Source organism: Sturnus vulgaris, chromosome 11 (assembly GCF_052056855.1).
Source record: "Sturnus vulgaris isolate bStuVul1 chromosome 11, bStuVul1.hap1, whole genome shotgun sequence".
Taxonomy (NCBI): Eukaryota; Metazoa; Chordata; class Aves; order Passeriformes; family Sturnidae; genus Sturnus; species Sturnus vulgaris.
This window is the reverse complement of record NC_142253.1, coordinates 4,869,729-4,891,656: the sequence shown is the minus strand read 5'-3', so window position 1 is coordinate 4,891,656 and position 21,928 is coordinate 4,869,729. Positions and strand designations below refer to the sequence as shown.

The 21,928-nt window shown below is 42.7% G+C and overlaps 1 protein-coding gene across 5 annotated transcripts in view; it reads right to left on the bottom strand.

Moving 5' to 3' along the window:
- The window catches only part of TAFA4 (TAFA chemokine like family member 4), a 69,261-nt gene extending 57,742 nt beyond the window's left edge, over window positions 1-11,519 (bottom strand). For 3 of the 5 annotated variants that reach the window (XM_014871773.2, XM_014871764.2, XM_088171283.1), the window contains exon 1: window positions 10,902-11,037. The gene's annotated coding sequence lies outside the window, so the exon portion shown is untranslated. Of the gene's footprint in view, window positions 1-10,901; window positions 11,038-11,347 lie in introns of those variants that run through there. The other 2 variants (XM_088171285.1, XM_088171284.1) reach the window with 1 other exon arrangement.
- Between the last annotated feature and the right edge of the window lie 10,409 nt (window positions 11,520-21,928).

Sequence of the window (21,928 nt, the reverse complement as noted above, 5' to 3'; positions counted from 1 at the left end):
AGATCTGCCAAGCACCATGCAATAAAAATACAGACAATTAAATTTTCTTGAGTCTTATTTACATCTTTGATTCTGAAAGTCTTGTTCTGGACAAGAAACACCAACTCCCATCCATTACTCCTAATGGAGCAAGACCCACAGTGTGTTTGTTACTCATCTCAGAGACACGAATATTATGTTTAACCAAGATTAAATTAATAAAACAAGGTAAAACAAAGTAAAGCCTGAAGCACCAGAGTATCCCCAGCACTGCTCCCCAGGCAGGGCATTGCTGGGTGGAGCAGAAAGAGTAAAATTTGCTGCCCAAATCACACTTTACTCTCAAACCATCCCGTGGGAGCTCTAGAAAAACATCCTGCTCACATCATGTCCTGTCTGCCAAGCAGTGCTTTACCCAGAGCTCTTATAAAGCCTCCCCAACCCCCTCCCATTATAGGCACACCCCACTTACAAGCTGCCCCTTTTTTCTCATCACCCAGCTGAGTCACTTCTCACAGGACAGCCCTGAGTGAGGAGAAGGCAAAATCTGCAGATCTTTGTGAAGCATCTCTGTCCTACCCTAGAAACCAAACAGAGATGTCTAAAAAAGACAAGAATAACTAAACTCCAGCCCAGCCATTGGACAATGTGTTTGCCACAGAAGGGCAGTGACCCAAGGGTTTGAGGCAGAAGCTCAGCCGTGCTTGTCAAATAATGCATTTGTAGCTGCACTGAGATGTGAGATTCAAGCTTGAAAACCAGCAGGGCTCAGGAGTACCTTAGAATTGAAGCATGAGGGCTGTGAAAGTCTGATTCCAGGTGCAATGCCATCATTATTATTCTTCTCACCAGAATCATCATTATTCCCACCAGAGAACCCACCCATGGCACTGGTGTGGGTGCCTGCTCCATAAATACGAGACTGAAAAAAACGCTGAGTGTGAGACACAGAGGAGCCTTTCCAGCACCAGGCTGTTTGTCTCCTCCTTTAATAACATCAGCTACCACATCTTAATGGAGCAGCTCCTCCTCCCAGCTCCTCCTCTACCCCGTGTACCCTGATGATGCCTCCTCGATATTAAAAGCAACGTCGGATGAAAGACGGAGGCCCCGAGACGTCCCTTTTTTCATCATGTATAATTTGTAAAGCCGGTCAAAAAATAGCAAGCAATTTAGCCTGGAATTTTGCCAGCTGGGATATTCATAGCACATGTGATCAAACAGCAGAATTTGCCAGTCACTGGAAAAACAATCAGGCTCCGTAACCCGACTTCACTGCCGAGGACAGAGCCTGTAAACATCTCTATTGATCAGCCTGCACTGCTCTGGACAGCAAACATCTGCAGAGTCAACACCTACACAGCTGAAGTTAGGGCAGATAGCTCCAAGAATTTAATGTTCCCGAGACATGAGCAATTTCCAGAAGAATTAGCAGCTGAAGACACTATGAAATTACACTGAAAATTGAAGAAAAAGATATCATAAATGGATTTTATGTAAAACTCCGGGTTATGGTACAGCTTATTGACATATACAACAAATTAAAACAGCTAATTCATCTTACTACCTTCCACTGATAATTTTTTAATTAAGTTACTTATCTTTATCTACATATTTAGGAATGTAGGTCTTTCATTATTCATCTCTTAAAGAAAATCAATGCTGTCCTGATTTGCTACAGCTCAAACAAGGGAGCAGTATTATCTATGCTAGAACTGACTAATAGAAAAAAAAATTCATTAACTTTATTAGCAAGCCCTAAGAAAATGCTGTTGAGCACATTTTCATACTCCTAAAAGTCTGAATTATGAACCAAAAGCTTAATAGCGTTCAGTATAACTAAAACAAACATTGTTTAAATGCTTATAAATAAAGAAGGAAAAGGTAGAAAATTATTACAACAGCCTAATGAAATGTTTTAGAAAGTTCAGCCCTAATTCTAGATTATATTTTAAAAACCACTAGCAAAAAAAGCTCTTTATTATTGTTTTTATTTTTTATTAATTATTATTCTGTGTTTTATTTATTACTGAGACTGGAAGCCCATCTGTAGCACTGGTTAGATGCGAGTGTCTAAGTGCCTATCCACTACACAGTTTGGAAAAATTTGCACATCAAAACAGACTCTGGTTTTACACTTGGGATTCTAAAGCTTTATAAAAGAGACCATGAAAAGAGTAAACTTTGAATCTCAATTTCTGGAGGAAACAGACTTTTTCTAGTCATCTAGAGTGTCCTTTTCTTCTCAAGGTGACCTTAAGTTTCAGATTTGTGAAATGGTTTTCTCTTGTGTTCAATCCTACTGTGTTATAAGTTTTTAAAATGACTATTTATCTTCTTTAATATATTAGTCATATATAGCAGGAGAAGCCTCTGTGGGAATTTTTGCTATCGAGTTTGCTCAAGCCTAAGTCAATGCTGATTTACAAAACATAACTTACCCTTAGTAACAAACAATCATGGATATATTTATTGGAATAACATCTTCCCATTCTCCTCCAGCAGCGTGTTTCGTTTATCAGTTCCAGTGCTGCAGATTGGGGGATATTTACAGTGACCACGGCAATTTGAAAGAAATGCTTTTATGTTGCCCATCTTATTACAATTTTACAAGCCTGAATCGCTGGCATTTGGCAAAACAAATAGATCTGATGGTTCTGAAAAATGCTAATGAAATGCAAATTAGCCAAGCAGGTATAAGTTATATTTATGTCAGAGAAGTGAGAATTGGTGCATTGCTCAGAAACTGCCCATTGCAGAAGTTATATTTAATGAAGTTTAAATTTTTTTAGATTTTGCCTTGCTAATCATGACCTCGGCTGCCTGCACCATGTAATGACAATAATGAATAAACATGCTGTGCTTATGAAGAACTAGAACCTAACAAGCTGATCAATTGTTAATTCTATAAAGTGACTAAAACGTGCCTCCACTATCAATAAGTAAATCAGCTTCTATTTGCAGTACTAATGCACCTTGTACATATCCTCCAGCTATCCTGCCCTTCTCTGTAATAATGTAATTATCAGTTTGGTCATATTTAAGTACAACCTGAATGAGATTTGATATTATTTTTGTCTTGAGGGCGGAAAAATAGGAGGAAAAAATGTTTGGGTATTTAAAGAGACACAATACATTTATTTGGAGAATGCAGATTTTCCACTTGCCCTCCAATTAGTTATACAAAATCATTCGTTTGAAAGCCAATTATTTTACAGCATTATTCTTAAATCATACGGGCTATTATCATACAGACATTCCAGAGAAGAAGGCCTTTTTATTATTAAAGCCCTTTTGCTCTAAGCCTCTGTAACAAAGGCTTTAAACAAAAGACAACAGTGCTCATTAACTGTAAAAGAAGATGTTTCTTCTCTTGGGGAAAAAAAAAAGCATTTAAAATAAGACTAGTTTGGCTTTATTCAGGCTTTATTTTTCCTCTTACATGAGGAAAACACAGAAGGTAGATCAGATCTTTAGCCATAATACAATTATGTATATTCCAAATATGCTAATTGCAAAGAACTGACTGTCTCCACTACATTTCCAAGCAAGATTTAGCAGTAATAATTTATCCATTGCTGAAGAACATGTTCAAGAAAAAGGATGTTTAGCACATGCAAAACCCAGGAGTTTTGCTTGAATTATCTGTTTTCATTCTCATCCCTAAAGCTGTCTGCAAAGACACTGGGAGGAAGCAGCTCCCTGTTCATCCACCCAAAACCACCACCTACCTCAGTTTGGGGTGCTGCCAGTGAGGAAACCTCACCTGGAGCATTTCACAGGTGAATGATACACACTGGAGAGTGAGTAATCTTATTTAAAGTGGCTGCACTAATTGTGTTTGAAGTGGCTGCCCCTTTTTCAGAGTTATAAACAGTAATTATTCTTATTGTTTACAGCTTCTGTGACCATTCTTCTATTATTAAACTGAAATATATGTCCCAAAAATACATTAGAAATATTGCAAGGAGGAAATGTTCTGGAGGGAAATGCTCTTAAGTGTGTGGATAAACTCAATATACCAATTAATTTCTAACACTTAAGCAAGTGTTATTCTTCAGACGGAAGGTTACACTCATTCTGTCAGAAGTTGTCTCACTTCACCTCAGTTCCATCTCTCCCTGACAATTTGGTGTAGAAAAGGAGGGATAGTCCTTTTTACCTGATACTCTCTTAAATTAAGACAATCAGCACAGGTTTTAAAAGGTATTGAATCGAACAAAGTTTTGTTCTTTCAGTGGTCTCTGAATAGAAGGGTCTATTAGAAAACAAAAGCAGAATTAACCATTTCAGAAACACACCAAAAACACAGGGATAGTTTAGTACTAAAATAATTATTTTGCTTTTTCCTCCTTCAGCCCCAGTTAAGCCCTTACACCACAAAACTGGCACGTATTTCCACAGTTAAACTCTTACTCCAATACTACTTTGCAGTTAAATAACCCAATTTCAATTACTCTGTGATATGCTTCCAAACAACAGGCATTAACTCAGAGGTTCAGAGGCACTGTTTAACTGAGCAGTGTAACAGGAACACACACACATGACAATCTCTCTGTATTCCACAAAATAACTATTCCTTTTTGAGACTCAATGGCCTGTTTAATGTGCAGGTCCACTCACTGCTGTAGATCTGTGTTTGGGGACATTTTCATAGCATTTGACTTCTAACCATGGTGCTTCAGAGCCACTAAACTGGCAGTGCTCAGCACAAACAGTGACACAACCAAGACGAGCCCACCAGACAGCAGGATCAGGCTTTTACACCTGCCTGCATCCAGGGCCAATTCCTCTTGCATCCCAGTTTTCCTTGGGGAAGAATCAATGCCCCAGAGTAGGACAGACACAGCACCTTCTGTCATTAAGTTTTCCTTCATATTGTCTTTTTTTTTTTCCTAGGAATAAAGCAAGTGGGTATCCTGAATACTGCCCTGGCATTGCTATGGACCCTGGCACTGTCCAGAGGAGGAGATAACAGCACAGGGGAAGGGGTGAGCCCTCCTTCCTCCCTGGTAACCCTTCCTGGTGAGTTTTTGACAGGAAACTGGAAGGAAAACAGCCAGGAACATGGGTTTATCAAATGTCCAGTGAAGAAACTATCACCAGCAACCGGAGCTTCTCTATCTTCTTTTCAGAATTATCCTAGAATCATGGAATGGTATGGGCTGAAAGGGACCTTAGCGTTCCAAATTCCACCCCAGCATGGGCAGGGACTCCTTCCACCAGGTTGCTCCAAGCCTCATCCAGCCTGGTCTTGAATATTTCCAGGGATGGAGCAGCCACAGCATCTCTGGGCAACCTGTGCCAGGGATTCATTACCCTTACTGTGAAGAATTTCTTCTCAATATTCAAACTAAACCTGTTCTCTTTCAGTTTAAAGCCATTCCTCCTTTTCCTCTTACTACAAGCCCTTGTAAATTATAGGGAACAGAGTCCCAATGACTAATTTGAGCAGGGCACATTGACCATCCTACTTGTGTCATAGAACCATACTTCCATTAAAGAACTCAACCACACTTTTTTAATAGTTTAAACATAACAAGAAGTTTCATTTAGGAGTCCAAGCTAAGTTAATTTTGTCAGGAAATTGTAATATGGATGCATTACATTAAATTCTGAAACACGGCATTTCTCTTCCTGTCTCCAACATTATTAGCATCTTACAGTGGCTTGAATTAAAAAAGAAACATTTATTTTATCACCCTGATATCAGCCCGCTGTAATATAATATTTTTGAAACAGGGAAATATCACAGCTTGGCATCATAAATTCAACACTGCAACAAGATAAATCCTTCCCATTAATGTAAACCGCTGTACTTCCCAATATATCTGCATCTGCAACACACTTGTGTTTGCTGATCAGACTATCATAAACACACATAACTCTCAGTGAATAATGGAAGCAGCAAGAAAATCCGAGGGTAACTGCTCTCCAGACTAAAGCAGCCACAGCCTGGTCCTTCAGGCAGATTCACTCATGCAGGGAGGTTCCTGCTTGTGTTCGACAGCATAAAATACCATCATCCTCACCCCTGGAATGCACATAACACAGCAAAGGACACGGAGCTACAGTCACTCCTTAATTACACATGCACAGAATGGATGCTGGAAGCTTTATTAACTTGCTATATATATAAATCCCAGAGATGCACAAAGGAGAGGTTGGGTACCCTATCAATTAAGAATTTCTATATTTCTCACTGAATACTTAAGGTGAGAATGAATTGACACAGGAAATAAAATTTAAAAAAAGAAAAAAAAAAAGCTCACTTAGTTTTTTGAAAAGAAAAATCGCTTAGTGCTTCCTACAACAACTCAATTTCCACCTTTTCCCCTTTACACTGAGATCAACACTCTGAAACTTGCGCCAAATGGGAATTTGGCACAGTTTAGGAAATGCAAACGCATGAATTAATAACCTGAATTATGCAAATACAAACCTGAAATTTGCAATTTGTTTCAAAAAGCTGAAAGAACTCCTCTTAATTGGTTTATCCATGTCTAGGCATTACTCAAATGATTCTGGTTTAGTAGTTAGCAGCCTCTTGCAGGCTCAGAAAAAAAGCCTACAAATGCTTTAAGAGCTAAAGCACTGAGTTCTGCTCTCTCCTCTATAAGGAAAAGGCTTGTTGTTTCCAGAACCAGAAAGTCCAAGCTGATCCCATGTTCTTCAGCTCAAAGGGATGTAGCACATGACTGAGTCATGCTTGGCAAGAGGCTGGAGAAGAAAAAAGGGGCAAGAGCTCTGCACTGAGGGTTGGGGAGTTCGTTCTTTAACCATCTTTTACCATCCTGTAACAGCAAGGATGGGATTGCTGCCCCTTTATATATTGATCCTATTATACCTCACAGCACACAGAGCACAACTGCTGTGGAAGGAGGGAGAAAACTTGTACTGGTGCTGTGCAGAGGGAAATATCCTTCTAGGAGAAGGACCTGACCTCACCAGAGTTTTTATTCACTGATGTTCCCTGCAAAGTGTAACTGAAATTGAAACACAGCAGAAAGGGGAATAAAAACAACAGGTCACCTTTGGAGTCACAGAGATACCCGGTGCTACTTTCCCTCAGTTGAGCTTTACTCTGGCACAGTTGTACCAAGTCTGAGAAAATCAGCCTTTCAGCTCACAGCCTTTCCAAAATAACTGCTGGGAAATAGAAAATAGAGCAAAATGGGTGAAATCCGCAGTCCTTTGTTCCTCCTTACAAGCCTCTTCAGAATAGCAAAGAGGCTTCGGTGCCCCAGCCCGATAGAAATCCCCGTCCTTGCAAGTGCTCAGGATGCTCTGGCACTGCAAAGCAGCTCAGCTCGAGCTGCCTGACCCCAGGTGAAAGTGCGCTGTGATCTCCTGATCTGCAGGGCTGGCACCGGCTTCAAAGCAGCCGCCTGCGTGATGGTTATCACATTTTCAAAGGGGAAAAGAGATGCTGAAGGAGTTCTACTAGACCTTGAGAAAAGGAGTCCCAGGGCCATAGACTCTGAGAGAGAGACAAGGAAAATCCAATACCTCGGATGAAAAGTATTTGCATTGGAGAGATCTTTATTCTGAGCGTGCTTCCAAAATCCAGGACAAAACATTATGCTCAAGATTTTCCTTCAGAGACAGGAATGAGGCTTAAGACTCAAAAGTATCTTGGCTGCTCCATATTCATATTGGGAGTGAGTTTAAAAGACTAAAAGATTGGTCTTAGAGAGTTATAAAATATTGGTAGTCCAAATAAAACAATTTTTTCCACTCACAAATTCCAGTTTAGTCCTAGATTAAGAATTCTAGATTATTATTTTTTCAATGGCCAGCTGAGGTAGATAGAATTACAAAAGCATAATAATTTCAAGATGTCATAAGAAACTTTAGTTTACACGAGGCTGAGAATTAACTGCTTTCCATCAAGTATTTTGCTATTTACTTCTCCATGTACAATTTTTCCTAACACTGGAGCAGTATTGGTAATATTCTGCCCTTTTCACTCTCAGCCCAGTCCTTAATTGGGAAGCTTTCTCTGAGAGAGGACAGCAGGTGCTGGCCTTCAATTAATAAAAGATTGGCATGGAGAGATCAGGGGCTGCTCCCAAGTACCACCAACCAGTTGCCAATTCAGATCCAATCCAGAGCAGTCACATCTGGAAAGCAACACCAACAAACACCTGCACCTGAGCTGTGTGACCAGGAGAACTGGTGGATCCTTAGCAATTCATATAAAACTCAGGGAAGTAAAGGCGAATTTTTTTTATGCGGTTTAAATAACATTACACAATCACCAGAGCTGGAGCAGCCTTCTAAACAGCTGAGGAAAAAGGCCATGGAATAAGTGGCATGAACCCAGACAATCTCTGCACCCTGGAAAGTCAGAAAGCTCCTCAGTATTGGACTGAAATCTATCACCAAGACTCTTGTTTCCTTTTGCCTGTTTTTCTTCAATAATTGGGAGATTTTAGCTCTCAGAGTGCGTCAAACCTGTACCTTCCACAAACACTGAAGTCACTTAGACAAATATATCAAACATCAATATGAAACTAGAAGGGGAAAAAGAAAAAGAAGAAATCTGCTACAGCATCATCTAAACGTAAGACACTAAGTAATAGCATTTAAAAAAAAATCTATTTCACACAGATGAAAATCATTACAGTTCTCTAGAGACCCTCTCTCTCTCTCTTTCTGCAGCTCCCCGTGTCATTTCCTAGCTGGTAAAAATGTGCCACAGGATATCAAAAGACGGTTACGTTCTTCTAATTTTAATATTCCTCTAATCCAATAATGGCTTGTTTACTGCTTTCTAATTTAAAGGTAATTCATTAGATGTATCCTGTCACGTCTTATTGGCAATGAAGGCATAAGGATCTTACACAGAGCTCTGAGGCATGTCAGTCATATTGCTAATATTCTGTGTGGGTCCCTCAATGCAAAGGGCTATCGATGCAATGCCACTGATAAGGGACTCTGTGCGTGTACCTACATACAAATCACAACCAAAAATATTAAAAGACTTCAGGGGTGAAGTCTGGACCCAAACATTTCTGGTTCAGCATTGAGAATTTTAGTAAACAGAAATATAAGTGATTTGAGTGCAAATATTTGTGATAGTGACAATAAGGGTCTTTCACAGCCTGTGAGGAAGCCTCTGCCTGACCTGCAGGGGAATTGGATGGGTCTGCAGCAAATGATGAAGGTTAAGGAAACATTAGACAGAAGAGGCTGCCTGAACTCTGAAACAAACATTTCAGGAGCCAGACCATGCCAGGAAACATCTGTTATCATTCTCCAAAAGCTACCCCGAGTTTTTGAGAAATCTTAGGGCAAAGTGACAGGAACTGAGGCCAAGGGCTTCAGACCTGCTGGACCTTGGCAGCACAGAGGCACCAAGGTGAGGGTGAGAGCACGGCTGGAGCCATTGGCACAGCAGGGCAAGGCGCTTTCCTGCCTCAGCAGCCACGGCAGCATCCACCTGGCTGCACCGTGTCCCTCCTCACTCCCCTGGCACGGAGCCTGTGCCCACCTCCACGGGAGCAGCTCTTCTCCAAGCAGGCAGGCAAAGGAAAGCAATTTACTACAGGTGAAAGCACTGTGTGCTCAAACACGCTGCTCAGGCTGCTCTGCCACAAGGGCTGGGAACTCCTGGGCTGTTTACACTCTGCCAGCAACCAGCTCAGCCACATCAGCTCTCTCTGTGCCAGGGCACTGATACACCCATTTTCAATAATCTCTTCCCAAGAAGTGAAACCTTTAACCAGCCAGACTAACCACACACGTGTGGCTGCTGAATAAATTGTTGACTATTTCAGAGGAGGACACGGTGACACCGTGCTAGGAAACCACGCACAAACTGGCGTTAATCCCCAGGAGCACGGCAGCATCACCAGTTTGGAAAACAGTTCGGGTCAGTACGTGTCCAAACCCATCCCTTCATTGGCTGTCGGTGATGTCATGCCCGTGCATTAATCCCCGGTGACTGCAGGTTTAACATCACCCGTATCACCCCATCCTCTGCTAACGACAATGACCACGCGCCTTGGAGGAAATTACTCGAGCAGAGAACAAAGCAACTTGTTGAAACAGGCAAAGTCACATCTCTTAAGCTATTATTTCCAGCTTTTCTTTTGTCAAAGTGAAGTTGCTGGAGTGAGGAGATGACACGTGCCTCGCTGAAAGGAATGGGTAATGTTAGAGCTCTGTTTTAGAGAAAGTAAATCCTCCCACTCAAAAAGGTGAAAGTGCCAGTGGTGGGAAACCAACTGCTCTGGGAAATGAAAGTATTTCAGGATCTATGAAATCGCTAGCTGAAATTACAAACACTTTTTAAAAGAAAAAGAAGGGAAAAAAGAGTGACATTTAAAGAGCAAGCTTGACCCTTTGCTAGCGGCACCCCCATCACTGGAGCGACGGGGGCAGTAAATTAATTTCGCGCACACACCCCAGTGCAGAGACAGATTAAACTCCAGGACCAATACTTGGAGTGTTCGGACTGACACTCACACAGCCACTCTCCCGGAGCCTGCCCAGCCCCGGGGGCTCTCTGCAGACGTTCTGGGAGGCGCGGACACCGCAGGCACTGCCGGCACGGCGGGTGCCCGGCGTGGGGATCCCGCAGTCCCCGGCTGGGCAGCCCCCACGGCCTCTTGGGGAGCAGATAATTCACTGATAGCCATTAATTGCCTTCCGAAACACAAGTTACATCGCAGCTGAAGCGATGCTTCTCTGCCAGCTGCCACTCCCCGGTGCACATCACACATCCCCGGCCCGGGACGCGCAGCACCGGCCCCGACAGCCGGCGGGGACCCCCGGCTCCAGCCCAGCCTGGCACCTCCCGGAGGGGACTCAGTTCCTGGCCCGGCCCGCACCTCCCGGCACCGAGCAGCAGCCCGGGCAGCCGGAGGGATTCCCGGCCGTAGCCCAGCCCCGCTCCCGGTCCCTGTCCCGCTCACCTGGCCGCCGTCTCGCCCGGGGAGCGGCTGCGGAGGCAGGAGCAGCGTGCGGGGAAGGAGGAATCACCCGCGGAGGAGAGGGGAGAGCACCCGGCGTTCAGGCTGCGAGGAGGATGCTCCGCACAGACTCCCGTACGTAGCGGCGCAGCGCCCAAAGTGGCTTCGGAACTCCCCTCCCACTCCTCCTCCTCCTCCTCAAAGCTTGGGGATGAAGCACAGTGTTATGGCTTCAGCGTCTCTGCCTCCTCCGCGGAGCATCCTCCCTTCGCTCCCGCCGGTCCCTGACCCCACCGCAGAGCCGGAGCTGCTCGGGCGAGGTGCCCTCCCCTCCTTCCCTCCCTCCGCACCGGGCAGCCGGGATGCTGCCCCCGGGAAAGATCGCTCTGCTTTCCGGAGACAGAGCCTTCGCTCAGCCCGGGCTTTTAATCGCCTGACGGAGTCCTGACCTTATTTCAGCATCCGAGTGGTCGCTGCTCAGCCGAGGGAAGACACGGGAGGTGTTTGCATCGCAGCCGGGCCGGAGTTCGCAGCATCTTTCGGAAACAGCTGCAACTTGAGAAGGGAGCGGGGGCTCAGGCCGTAACCTCCCCGCTCCTCTCACCGCATGTCCACAGTCCTGCGGGTTAGCAACAAATCATCATCTTCACAAATTTGGTTTAAATGTTCAAAATGAAAGCTGGTGTTTCCCTGGCTACAAAGTCGGGGTCACTTTGCCTTTCCAGCAACCACCGGGAAACGGAGTCTCCTTCTTGCTCTGCCACTGACTCTCTGTGCAGCCTTTATCCTCCCACTTTACACCTCAGATTCTCCCGTAGCTCTGCTGCTCACCTAAACAGTGACATCCAAATAAATGCTTCGGTGCCTGTCAGGCATTTAAATACGTGTAGAATCGAGTCTCCTTTCTGTGAGAGAGGGCAGTGTCTCACCATGGGTAACCACAGGGCTCAGTGCAACAGTAGGTTGATCTCAGCTATGTTACCTAAATACTGTTGTGATACAAATCGTCATCCTCCCCGACAAGTATTCCTTAAAATTGAAGAATCACTGTAAAAATGCCTTGTGGAACAGAGCAGGCTACTTTTATCACAGGAAAAACACTCGTTGGCTACTGTTGTGGAACTGCAAATTGCCTCTCGAGTTGTCTTTGTGCAAGTTCTCTAGTTCACATGCAAAATGCAGTAAAAATCTCAGCAACTTCCACACCACCATTCATAGTAATTAATAATCCAAAAGCAGACTCTCATATCCTGGATAAATTCACTTAGCCTGAAAGTTTAAGTGATTGGTCCAAAATCCCTAGCCTTAGCTCTCCCTCATCTTATGTTAGCACAACACAGCTACTCTCTTTTAAAAAGCGGGAGTTGCAATATAGTCAAAATAGGAGGGAACAAGCCCACAGCCTGAGACCACATCTCTCCATCTCATTCCTTACCTGAGGAGCTGTCACCTTCTTGCCTACTGTTCCTGACACTTAACACCCCTCCAGACCTCTAGCAAGCTTAGAAAAGGGGAGAGAGAAAAGGCAGAAGCAGGAAGGAGCTCCAAGGTTGCATAAAGAAACGTGAGAAGTAGGTGCGGGTAAAAGGGAGGGAACTGGATGTACTGATGGGAAATGGAAAGATTTAGAGGACAGGAGACACAAATTAGCAGGAAGAAAGGTCTCATCTTGCTGGCTGGGGTACAGTTTGTTGAAAGTAGGCTGGTCAGGACATTCAGACAGGGATTATGTAGGATCAACAACCCCCTGATATATGTGGATGGAGCACCAGCTGTGGGTGCTTTTACTGGGCTGCTGAGCCACAGGAGACAACAGTTCACAGCTCTCCCTGGCCTGCTGCTGTCCTGTGCTTGTAATTCCTTCCCATCTCTCAGCCTCAGTTTTCCCATCCAGACAGCAGAGACTGCCTCATTTCTAGCACTGGGTTGCTGTCAAAGCGAATTAAGAGGTCCAAAGAGTACTTTGAAATGCAGATATTATGCTCACTAGTTTTAATGTCTCCAAAGCGGTCTCCAGATATCACTAAATCCTCAACATATCCCTGATCAATTCCTGTTTTGCATAAGAGGAAGCCAGGCAGAGGGACAGAGGCTTTAGTCCATCTCTTTTATGTTGTGTTCTGAGGGTCCCCCTGACCTTGCCATGGCTCAGGTTTCCAGTTTTTGTCCCACAGTATCTGATGCCATCCAAAGCCACGTTTTGCTGGTGACACAGAACAAGCTGCATACATGCAGAGCCTTCACACCTGATTATTAATTAGCACCCTATTAGTAATAAATTACTAATCCCAGAAAGCTATTTCCTCTAGCAAGTCAATGCCTAGGCTTGAGCTCCCATCCCCTCCTTCACCCTGGAGTTACACCCACATTCCTGGCATCCACTGTGCCCTGCAGGGCCCTCCCAGAAAGCTTGGGCACTTTGGGGCTGGACTAAATCTCCCCCTGTATTTTCCTTGCCTTTGCAGGTGCACTGAGAAGGAGCAGGACACAGGAGCTTCTGGTCCCCAGGCCTGTGATCAAATTATCTCTCCCTCTGTCACACATCCTAATCATCACAGCTGGCGGCCATGCCAACAATATTAACGCTGCTGAGTAGCTTTCAGTTTTGCAATTAGCAAGGTTTTCTGCTTCCCTCAAATGAAAAATAGGCTGGTGCTTCTTAACACTGCATAAATGATACAGAGACATTCAGGGCCCACGTTCCTGCCTTGTTGAGATGAACCGACATTAGAAGTGCTGGAGATATTTTAAGTCGTCTGAAGATTAAAATGGTTACAAAGCTTATTATTTCTAAACATGTTTATCCTGCCTCTCTTTTTTGTTTGCAAAATTAGGCAAAGCACAGTTTAAACAAACAACTATTGTACTATTAAACATTGATTAAAGAAAAGGATTCCATTTAAATTATTAAGTGGTAAGATAAAAAGCATCCCTTCTCTTTTGTACGCTACTTTATTCAGAAGTCAAACTTCTGTAGTCTCACGGAATGCTAATGAGCAGCATAATAATGCACAAGGGCAAGAGGGGGCTGAGTAATTAAAAACACAGGCCAGAAATCAAAGGGCTTGAAATACACTTAAGAAAATAATTCAATTATACATTAGAAACCTGGGATAATCAAGACACATCCCACAGTTTCATTCATCATTATGCCCCAATTTTATCTCTCTGCTGGTTTGCTGTAGACAGGAAGCAGGGATTGGGACTTTCATGTGTGATGCCTCAGCTGGAGAGACAAAGGCAATGTGCACTCAGGTCCCATCCTCATCTCTGCTCCTTGAAAACGGCTTCACTTGAGTGACTAGATTCTCATCTGATTTAGGGAAATATTTTTGGTCACGAGATAATTCTGTATTGGTTCTATATTCCTTTTCTCCGTAGCTTTGCAATTAATTAACACAAAACTCCACACCTACCATTTTATCTTCCTTACAAATCCATCTCCCACCACTCTCCTTGGCTTCACCTCTTCCCATGGCTTCAGGCTTGCCCACAAAAAACCTCTGCCAAGCAAAGCAGTGGGTAGGTTTGTCCAGCAAAACGCGTATTTAGCTGGGGTGGCATCATGAGATTCTGAGGTTTTCACACAACACAAGCTGGGTCAAAAAGTCCTGATGTAGCTTTGCAATGTCACTTTTATGGGTCAAGGAGTCCCAGCACAGCTCTTGGTGTCCAGGACAGCAAAGCAGACTTTTATAACATAAACAGTAACATTTATAGGGAATTCCAGTGCCATGTGATAAAACAAGGAAAAATGAGACAGTTTAGTCTCGTTCAGTGACTTTGGAGGATTTAAGTGATTTTGCCTTGTGCAGTCTGGATGCAATAAACAATTATCAAACTTAGACTCATTGCACTGACTGCAGCTTAAAGGAGGGAACTGTAAGTGATGCATTGTCAGGTGCCATGGAAAAAAACAGAAAAAGTGAAAACAAGAGTTTCCATCTGACAAAGAAGAGCACTGTGTTCACAACCTTTGCAGATGAACAAATTGTTACCTCTTCTTGGTACATAATTAAGGCAATGACAAGAAAAAATGTTGGAAACAACCCAGAAAAGAAAAAATCAGGAATTTTAACAAAACCAACAGTGAATTGCATATCAGCTTCCTGAGAAATCAGATTCTGTCTGTCTCACTAGAATTTTTAAAGGTTTAAGCACAGAGACTATGAGTTGTGTCTAATGAGCAATAGAGCCAAACCAAGCACTGCTGTGTTCCACGAGGCCAGAGGAGCCTGGAGTCCAGCACAGGTCACAGCTTTGAACAGTGGGAAAGGGAAACAAGAACCTCAGGTCAAGTTTTCCAAAACCAAGGGTCTCAGAATGAAGGTTATGACTCCAGCAGATGGGGACTGTTTAGTGTAGTTCCAACTATTACTGAGCTTTGCTGCATCTTCCATTCAGGTAAAGAACAAAAGGCTGCACATGAAGAGCCAATTTCAACTCGTGTATGGCAGCACTGGTTGAAATGACAATGTGATTGTCTCAAAATCTCCCCAGCCTTATCAGCCACATCTTCCTCAATCAGAAATAAAGATTTTTTGAGATGGTTCAACTTCCCCACCAAAATTTATGCACATTCACTTTTTAAGTAGATCATAAAGACAAACAAATCAGCTCATAACAGGAGTGGAGCAGTGTTTGCTATAGGTGAAGAGGGATTTGCAAGTTAAGACAGACATTAAATTTCAACCTACAGTGAGCTAGGAGCAAAATATAAATTTTTCCCCATTTTTCTAATGAGGAATTAATTTTTAGAAGAGAAGACACAGACAGACACATTGCTTGATTTTGCAGAGGGAGTGGCTGGAATGGGGGAGCTGCACCCAAGGGCAGAGCCTGAGCCTCAGAGGAGCCCCACTGCTCAATATTTGTTTCTCAAGTTTGTGGTTGAAATACTCTAATAGATATCTTAGTGACATCCTTTTCCGAGAAACAGTCTGGGGCAGTAATTCTGACAGGACAAGTCAGCTGTAATGAATCTTTTTCCTCAGCACAGATGGGGCCTCACATGCATTGCTCCTTCCACTCCCTAAGACTATGTGGAGACAAGAGAAAGCAGCTTTGGCCTCTTATCTTACCTGCCTGAAACAATATAGTGGCAATCAATAAATGAACTACATTTTTTAAAAATATGCAATTACATGGAATAGATTATAGAAGTGACAAAACCCAAAACAACTCCACAAACAGAGAGCTGGGCTCTGATTTCTATCAATACAAGATGAAAGCCTTGTAGCTGCTCATTTACAGCTCAAAGCTGTATTATTTTCCCTAACTCAGGCTCTATTGGTAGTCAGCTGAACACTCTGAAGCAGAAATACCAACTCATCTTGATATTCCTTCCACAGTAAATAATGATTTACAAAGGAGGGGGGGAAATCTCCCTTCCCCTCCCTCTTTCAATTCATTAAGCTCAACTGTGATAACCAGTGAGGCATACAGGAAAGGGTTAGGTATCTCTGCCTCTGAATATTTAATTCAGGACTAAATGTAATGCACAGCATCCTTGCACTCTTGGGAGTTCAGCAGCCAATATGCCAATGAATATATCCTGACAATAGTGATTTTTTCTGCACTTTGGAGGCATGAGTGACATTTGCTCACCACATATGTTACATCGGATGCTGAGGTCTACACTTGTGAGAAATTAATCAGAATCCATCTGTTTCCTTCTCATCCTGGACAATTTCATTACAACTTAACCAAAGATTATAGGATTCCCATGTCTGTGTCCCCAGCCCCCAGCCCAGTCTTGGTGTTTCTATACCGAATGATTAAAGCTGCTTAGTTTAAGTAAGGTCAGAATCAATCTTCCTTCCTGTAGGGAAAGGCATAATGCTCGTGGGCAGGGTCCAAAATCTGCTCTAAATTACATGTAGGTAAATCCAGAATATCCCTGCTGAACCAAAAGGGGTTCAGATTTTTCATGGAGCAGGTTGTGGACCTTGACCTATCAATACATTTTTCTGGTGGCTGATTTTGATGGATATCAAAAATGCTCAAAATGGCACAGTCACTGCAGGTGCTCTGTTACATTTTCATTTACCTGTCCAGGTGGTGAAGGGGGATGGCTCAGCCCTTCTATGGGGCTTAGAGATATCATGACATTTTTGGGGAAAAAAAGTACTCTGGCTTAAAATATTTCCTGTACTTAGATGGCTTGGAAAATTCTATGCTTATTTCGTATTTACTGGAACCTCTTTAATTCACTGTAGTAGCAAGGGAGAACTGGACAAAAAAGTTGCTTGGACCCTGATTTATAATGACAACATTTGCACAATGATGGATGAAGAGCTTAAAAGTGGGGGATTCTAGGAGTTCTTTGGACGAGGCACAAATGGCTTAACAAGCCTAGAAGGAGAAATATCCTTGAGATTCTGGTACCAAGTTACTTCATGGCAGTCCCAAACATGAGGCTTCCCGAATGCCAAAGATGTGAACCAAAAAGAGAGGTTTCCATTACAGAAACCGGAGAGAGAGATGGGAGTGGGAGGCCTGGGAAAGCCCAGCAAAGAGGAAAAGGATCTCCAGTGACAAGGAGCTGAGAGGCAGCACCAGGGTGTGCAGCTCAGGGGGGCCAGGCTGAAGGCTGCTGGCTGCATGCAGTCATGGCAGCTCCCAAAACCTTTTGGCCACTTACCTGTGACTGTGGCAGAGACACCTCAAGCAGAGGAGTTCACCCAGCAGTGGGGAGGTGGGAGCTGAAGGAAGATGAGATGTGCAAAGCAAAACACCATCAGCAGGCTGAGATGGAAGCAGGAGAAGCTCCCTGACCCTGCTCTGAGCTGTGCTGCCTCCCCCACTCCTCCCAGCCATTATTCCAGCTGACTTGCAGATACCTGATAGTTATTTTTGAAATGAAGGTGCGTTCAGATCAGACTGTCACAGCCTGTCTGTTCAATCAGGAGTTATTTGATCAGATGGTTTTTTTGCTGTAACATAATCACACCATCCCAGGGATGGAAACGGGGCCTCCATTCCCTCTCCAGGGCTGGAGACTTCCATGCCAATAAGATATTGACACATTGGGAGATAGCTGTAAAAGAAAAGGAAGATCTTGCATAAATTAACTTTTGCTATTTATAGATATGGAGAGCAGTCTATCCATGGGACCATCTGCTAATCTATGTCCCATGGCAATTAAAGTCAACGTTTCACTATATCTTCTCCATCAAGAGCTGAGATTATGCACTCAACTGCTTTTTTTTTTGTATAACACTAACCTTGCATCTGTGCTTTTTAGTATCTCTTTCCAACTTTCCATGGCACTTCCCATGTCCATAATCTGAGTGCCTGCTGCAAGAAAGAAAAAACTCAAATGGATGATTTTTATTAATTTATAGTGAAGGGGAGAATAGGTTTCTCATGTTTCTCAAGAACTCCTTTGTTGTGATAACAAGAAAACAGACATTATGTACTAAAGTAATGAATTTATATATTTGATGCAAAATGATCTTCACAGTCAAATTTTATCAATGGTTGTTACAAACAAACTACATAGATTTTCAGACTTAACTTATGATTTTGGACACTGTTTTTAATATTCAACTCAAGATACTTCCAAAAATTATCAAAAACCTGAGAGCAGACCTCTTTTCTTCAGACCATCTCATTTTCTTCAAGGAAAGCTGGAAGCCTGAAAAGAATGACATCCAAATATTCTTCTTTAAAATACATGTAAAGACAAAACCTAACTGTAGTTACTGTACCACTTGTACAGCAGATAATAGATATAGAGAATTTTCTGGAGTAACTTGAAAGCTTGAGTCCTCTTGCCTTATTCTGTTCTTTTTATACACAACAGATTTTTATTACTCCATGCAAGTTTAATAATTTATACTGGCACCATCACTTTAACAATTGCATTCACTACATTTAGCAATAGGAGTTTCTATAACAGCAAGGAAGAAAATACATAAGATTGGACTAGCAGGAGGGTTTGCAGAAAGACAACCTTACAGCAGGACTGAAGGGCTCCTGCTCAGGCCAAAGATATTATTTTGCAGAAAGAATTACAGAAATACATGTTTCATGGACACTAACACATTTGGTTAATTAAAAAACTAATAAAGACTTTCTTAGTTAATGAATTGATCAATTGCATAAATAAAAACTCCAGTAATGCTCCACCTCTGTCACAGCTGATGTTACAGAAAGCTTCTCTTTTCCAGCTGTGTGGGGATGTGTGTGAGGGAGAGAAAGAAATGGAAATATTAAGCAGTGATAGAACCAAACTTTATCTCACACTGGTCTGAAGCCTCACTGCAGTCACAAGACAATCAGGAGTTCTGTGAGCACAGAGCTTTCCCCAGTTTATGCTGGCTGAGCCCCTCTGTGGGGAATGATCACATTCCCAAAAATTCCCTTCCCTCCCCTCTCTCTGATCTCCGCTTTCCATCACAGGATACAAAACCTGAGCTTTGCATCCACGACTGCCTTCCCAAAGGTTCAAAGCCTAAAGGTTGTTATGCCAAGTCCTAGAGGAGAAAACTGGTGTAATACCTTCCCTCAGCACCTAAAAAGACATAACAGATCATTACTGCCTACGGATATAACATAAACAGAATATGCCAGGGCAGAGATGTAAGTATTTGTGGAGAGGCTTTAAAACCATTGTTGTCCATTTTTGCACATTAAAACCCACAAAGAGTTTTATTTAGAGCACTAAATCCTTTCATTTCTCTCTGGCTAGATTTTTTTTACTGTTAAAATATTCATCATGCACTCCAAGAATCTTGATGCCAAGTATTTATTTTATTTTTTTATAACCTTTTAAAATAGTTTCTTTAAAATATTTTCAGGTATGCATATTGCTCTTAAAAAACCACTGAAAATAATGGTTAATTGTAAAACAAAAAAAGAGAAATGAGGCATCAGGCACTGCTGAGACCTCAGTACAATAAAGAGTGGATTCCACAAAGTGCTAAGGGCAAACAGAAAGGGCATTTTTTCCAAAGTTGAAAGTTTTCAAAGCTAAAATTTTTCAGGTTTCAGATAAGTAAATGTAACTTTCTGTTGCCAATGGGGGTGGGGGATGGAGAAAGGCTTCTTTAAAGGGAATTTTTATGTCAAAGGCTTACATTTATATTCCCCTTCAGATGAACGATATTTTTTGTGAGGTGGGTGGCTGGCACTGAGAAAAATCAGCATTTCCTGTCTGAAAATTCCCCTCTAATCTTGATACCCTGGAGGCTGATCCCAGCTCGTCCTGTAGCTTTTGGGATGGTGCAAATGTGGCACCTTCTGCCTGGAAAGCCCCTTTGGATGGAGAGAGCTGAGGCAGGGCTGGCTCACACCCAGGGCTGTGCTGCTCCTCACCCTGCAGCCTCCTCACCCAGGGCTGCTGGATGTGATCAAATGCAATCTGGCAGCTGTGAAGCTCGGTTACAAATGCCTGGGAAGAGATTACCTTCAGCTTCCAGAACATTTCTTTTAATCTGAAGAGAAGTAGACACCTCCCCTCTCCTCCCCGTGAAGCCTCTGCTTTATGCATGGAGTCAACCTCATTCTCAACACCACAATTTGAGCCATTATGTTCCCTTCTCTATTCCCAGGTGAGATTTAACTTCTTCTACATGAAAAAAAAATTAACTTTCCTTCTTTCTTCTCACAGAGGAAGCAGTCAGAATGAGGCAAAACCTGAAAATTTATCCCACAATTTTACCAGCTGCTTTGGCACCTCCTCCAAGAGCTCTCTGGACACTGGTGCTCCTTGGAGGACACAACAGCATCTCCACCTGATTTCATAGAGAATTTGTGCCATTGCTTCTCTGTCCAAAGGGCTTCCACTCTGCATCTATATAAATATAGAAAGCAGAAGATAATATTTACCAGTGATAGTCTCCAAGGAGCAAGGGATGTGCTTGTACATAGTTATTCCACCTGTTTTGTTTTCTCTCCCAGACACTGAGATTAATGAAATAAAAGGCAAGGCTGCATTTGTAGACACTGACTACACTATTACTGAACACAGAACTTAACACTGAACGTCTGGGTCATTTAAAAGGTGACCTGCATTTGTGAGAAAAGGTATTTGGTTTATTTATGGACAACAGAGAGACCCACTGGATTCACTGTATCATAGGCTTCCCAAGCAAAATGCTCCAGTTAAGGCAGAGTAAGTAAAGACATCCCACAACTGAGGAGAGAGAGCTTGTTCTCTTTCAGCTAATTGCTGGTTCTATGGCATATTAGATATCATTAATGGATTAAATAACTTTTATGAAACATGACCTGCTATTTCCACAAACAAGTCTCTTAACTTTACCACAAATATTTCCTCCAAAATCTTTGATTTTCATTTAGTGTCTATCTAAAAGGCTAAAGACCCAGGCACTCCACTCAGCTGCACTGACATTATCTTTTAATTAGCAGAGGTCACTTAATGCTTTTAGTGCAATCAACAGTTGCTTTCTTTCCATGATCAACTACGAGAGCACCACAGTTAATGCAGACTGATTAAAACTTGAAAATCCTTTAGTGTAGAAGTATCTCAGGACAAATATAATCAAGCTACTGCCTGTAGATCATTTTCCTTGACAGCTTTGATTGCAGCACCACCAGGAAGAACAATGCAGGAGCTGTGGGTAAAAGGCCCCTCTTGTCCCGTGGGTCTCACTGAGCCCTGATAAAGTCATGGGTGAAATTAATCCCCAGGGTTATCTCCACCTGCATGTGTTGGACATCCATTGAGCACTTCCAAAACCTTGTCTCAGTAGGGGAAAAACTAAAATTAGTGCTCACACGTGGTTGATAAATGATAAGCAAAGCTCACACTGGAGTGATTTACAAAACTCACTGCTTAGCACTGCAGCTGAAAGCACACATGAAAAATTAGGACCAACCATGTTATGTCTTGCAAATATCAATCAGACTCCCTCATATGAAGATGAAGCTGGGATCCTTGTCTGATTTCAGTGGAGTACCTATTGGGTATTTGGTAGTGAGGAATTGGTCTAAAGTGAAAAAGTTTTTTGGGAGTAGGGACCATGTTCAGTTCAAGAGAGTGACAAGTCTTCTATTTCAGA